Raw genomic sequence first — 4,681 nt, 5'->3', positions numbered from 1 at the left:
GATAATGTTATGTTTTTCTGATCTGAGTTTGAGCGTTGAATCCCAAATAATAAAGCTTTAATCTTTTCTGTAAAAAGAGGATGATGAACCAAAAAAAAAGTAATGATTGAATCAGAAATGAGTGATTTTTTATGGGATTTTGTTGTTTCTACTTCCTTGTTCTATACATTTTTATGGGATTTTCTGGTTGACACCTGACTTCCCTTTAAAAACAGAAGAGCTCTTTCCATTACTTGACATCAAAATTGATAGAACACTACTGTTGAAATTTGATTATAGGAACTTTTTAGTTGACAATGAATTAAAATATTCATATTAATTTGATCAAAATGATGGAACATTACTGTTGACTTGAGATTGATTACAAGAACTTTTTAGTTGACACTGAACGGAAATATCCATATTAACTTGATCAAAATGATGGAACCCGTGCAAGTTTAATTTCCTTACATATAAGCTTAATTCTCATTATCTCTTAATCAACTATAGTAGCATAATGGACTCACACCGCTGTTTCCTTTTGTTCTCTTTGCCCCCAGTTTTGATTTTTGTTCAAGTTAATAAAAACTTTATTCTTTCGTCATGGTTGTTATCTGGTGGTCGGCCACGCTTAAACCTGTATGCTTGAGCTTTGTCTCTAATATCTTTATTTATCCATAGTGTGTCATGTACCCTATTGTCAATCTTTGGAACCATAAGATGGATCTTTATTTTTTCCTACAGGCACTTGAGGAGGTGGTCATACGAGTACTATCCTCAGTGTTCTGTATTAAGGGATCTCGAGATTAGGGTTTAACTGGCGCATGGGTTGGTAAGCCTTATCACTCCTTAGTGTCTTTTCGATGCCATCACACTTTCTCGTAATTCTCTGCTATTTGAACTCGTCTTAGGATGATATTATTACGTTGTGCTGCACCAAATTGAACGTTTGGGATCAACTAGTTAGTGAATCAGCTCCGTACTTATTGATGCATGAAATTTGATAGACCTTGAATGGTATTCTGATTTAACTGTTTCACTTCATCTTTAGGAAGTCAGAAATTTGCTGCCATTGGTATTCGGGTATCGCAGTGGATAACTTGCCATGGTCCAGTACTAAAATGTTTCCACAGACCATCGGCACATAGCTGATGCACTAAATAATTCATGAATTCTTATATTCTTACTTACTTCTCTTGATGTTTATCGTCATGCTTTGTGCACCACATTACAGTTCTTACTATTATGTGTCACTAAATTCCTCTATACGCCATGAATTCGGTGTAGCGTCATGGAGCATACCCTTGCTATTACTATATGTATTTCAATATCTAGCCTATTGGTTTTGAGTTCAAACGACGACCTCTACAAGGTCGTATTCCGATTCTTGGTCATTCTAGCAACTTATTTTAGATAATGGTGTGTGCAAGGGATATGTCGATGTCGTTAGTGGGAATCCCACTATGATTGTCGACGAGATAGATTCTCCTCATTAAGTGGTTGCTTCTCCGGTGAGTTTACTTTATAATATTTATTGCTTTATGAAGACAGGCTAAACTCCTTAGTAGAATTGTTCATCTAGGAGTCTTGGCTTAGGTGTCTACAGTTTGTCAGGTACTCAAGTTACTGTAATGATCCCAAAGAACTGAGTTTTCGCCTCAGCAGCGCAATGTGTCTGTTATTCAGCTGCTTGGTTCTGATAATGTAAAAATTCACCTCATCAACCCAATGTGTCAGTCATTCAGCTGCTTTGTTTTGATAATGTAAAAATTTCTTGTTGCAGGAAGATACTGTACTTGCCTTGGAATCCTAAGAGGTTAGTGTAGAATCCAAATTGTGTGACCCCTTGTTGCGCAACAGTTCTGTTTTATTTGCAAACCTGTTTTCTTACTTATTCATCTGGAGATGATAATGTGTGACTGAGATTCATATGGGTGGTGGCTTAAAGTGCCAGGAGAAGTGTACAAGTCTTGGAGAACTATTTGATTATGAACCAGATGCGCAAAAACGACATGCGAAGTACAAGGTTTGGCTGAACAGAAATTGTATCCTACTTCAGAAGCACCTATTATGTACCTGGCCAAGGTCGAACTTACCACTACACCTTCGGCTAGATAGTTTTGAGTTTTTTTTGTTGAAACAACTATAACCAGTTTATACATTCAAACAGAGTTCAGTAAATAAATTTTGTGTCAAGGTAACCCCATGTTTGATTTTGGTTAAAAAGATAGCCAAGGGATTTAAGTCTATTTTAATTTGATTTCACTATATCATAATATCAATACTACCATCCCTTGCTTTGATTTCACAATTGTTAATCTTTTTGTTTAAGTTATTGGTTGTCAGTTGTTCTTTTTGTTGCTCTCACATGATTTTCGATTGTTAATCTTTTTGTTTTAGTTATTGTTTGTCAATTTTAATGTGTTGGTTAAAATTTTTGTCAGTTCTGACAGATTTGCAGCATTCTAGTTAAATTTCAGTTTTGAACAACTGACAGAAATATCGGTTAACCGTAATCGAGCATAACTAAACCAAAGCGAATAAGATGATGGTTAACACTGGTTTCGAATCACAAAAAACGAGTAACTCTGGTTTGTATTGTTACCGAACGAAATATCCAAAGTTTATACAAAAATAGGATTCGAGTCTCAGTCACTGATAAGTGACTCCAGATATTCCGATTTTATGCACTTACTTCCATTTCCTCAATCTTGTTTTACAAATGGATTCCCGGATAGAAATTAGATTGACCTTATATTATCTGAAACCAACTAGTTGGTCTAGACAAGTCAATCTCAATCTGAGAACGCCCTTTCACTTGTTTTGTTATCTAACGGAATATTCAAAGTTTATAATAACATCAGATTCGAGTCTCGGAAACTGACTAACGACTCGAATATGCATATCGGGTTTGCATAGCATAAAAGGCTAATTCACGAACAAATGATTTAGGTACGCATACCTGGTATCTGAAATCTTGTTATCTGAAACCTAGTATTTGGATTGAAAATTGATTATAGTGACTAGATATTTACCGATTTTGTGTGGAGTGTGGACCAAAATATGCCTTGACTGATCTCTGATTAACAAAATTTGATTTTTGTCTCAGAAATCGATTAATGATTTGAAATTACTGATTTTGTTTACTAACATCTGTTTCCTCAATCCCGTTTTTATTATAGACTCCCTATGAGAAATTAGATTGACCTTGTTATCCAAAAGATAATATTTAGTCTAGACATGGAAAAATTAATTTGACATGTGTTTGTATGCCTTGAACCATATTTGAAGCTAGAAATGACACATTAGCTCCACCTTTGCGAATTTCTATGATATATCCTGCTAAAAAGTCGGCCTAGTTGATCCGTAATTTACTTATCAATTTATATATGCGCAACTTATGTCGAAATCTTGTTTGTTGTAAGTTCGATTATGGAAACTTATCTTCAATATTCACCAGGATAATCCTCAGTTCGATTTTAAAAATCTGGTATATATTATTTTCCAGAGCAATATTTATTTCGTTGTAAGTCAAAAATACATCTTCAGACGAATGCGTTAATTTTTAATATTGAAACCTTGCTAGTTACATCGGAGTCGTAAACCTACTAATGTTTGGCATATTATATGGGTTCATTGTCTTACGGATTTTTCGACTTATAGTAGTCCACTTACCTCCAGGTTTCGATCTCGAAGCCAGGTTCATGCCTCGAAGTTGGCGAATAGGGGGCCGTTTAAGGTTTGGGGGAATATTCCAAAGGAATATCTGCTTCCACTAACTCAGAATCTTCATCAAAACCATAAACCTACCAATATTGTTCATATTATCCTCAATGTCATCTCATATTATGTCGGAATCTACACCTGAGTACTAAACCTGTCAGATATTTTTGACATGGTTATAATGACATAATCTTGACATGGTGGCACCTTTTTCTCTAAAACATCTAAACGAAGATTAATTTGAACCTAAGATTTCCTTGACGTGTTCCTTATATAAAAATATACAATCCTACCAAAAATGAGAGTATTTCGAAATACAAAACTTTGGATTTTGGTCTTATGAAGATTCAAAAGAAACACACTTTTGTTCAAAAGAACACACTTGTGTGTCACCTTTTTCTCTAAAACATCTAAACAACGATTAATTTGAAGCTAAGATTTCGGTGACATGTTCCTTATATAAAAATATACAATCCTACCAAAAATGAAAGTATTTCAAAATACAGAGTTTTGGATTTTGGTCTTATGAAGGTTCAAAAGAAACACACTTCTGTTCAAAAGAACACAGTTGTGTGTCACCTTTTTCTCTAAAACATCAAAAAAACAATTAATTTGAAGCTAAGATTTCCGTGGCATGTTCCTTATATAAAAATATATAATCCTACCAAAAATGAAAGTATTTCGAAATACCGAAATTTGGATTTTGGTCTTATGAAGGTTCAAAAGAAACACACTTTTGTTCAAAAGAAACACATCTGTATCAATCCGTATGAGAATCCATAACCAATTTTCCACCGTTCAAAAACCTCCACAATCTGTATGAGGAACCGAGGATCAATCTGCACCGTCCAAAATTTTATACAAAAACCAAAAAAATTTCTCCTCTCACTTTCCTCTTTCTCTTCTTTCCTTTCTCTTTCTCGGTTGTTTTCCTCTCTAACTCCGCCTCAACCAAAACCCTATCTGGTAACAAAATTTC

The 4,681-nt window shown here is 34.6% G+C and overlaps 1 long non-coding RNA gene across 1 annotated transcript; it reads left to right on the top strand.

Moving 5' to 3' along the window:
* Positions 1-738: 738 nt before the first annotated feature.
* On the top strand, positions 739-2,282 carry LOC113321559. Its single transcript, XR_003346752.1, has 2 exons — positions 739-811; positions 1,763-2,282. It is a non-coding gene; the product is annotated as an uncharacterized LOC113321559 (long non-coding RNA).
* The last annotated feature ends 2,399 nt before the right edge of the window (positions 2,283-4,681 follow it).

The sequence above is a fragment of the Papaver somniferum genome, chromosome 11 (genome assembly GCF_003573695.1).
Source record: "Papaver somniferum cultivar HN1 chromosome 11, ASM357369v1, whole genome shotgun sequence".
Lineage (NCBI taxonomy): Eukaryota > Viridiplantae > Streptophyta > Magnoliopsida > Ranunculales > Papaveraceae > Papaver > Papaver somniferum.
The sequence above is the reverse complement of the archived record's forward strand: the minus strand, read 5'-3'. Positions and strand labels throughout refer to the sequence as shown.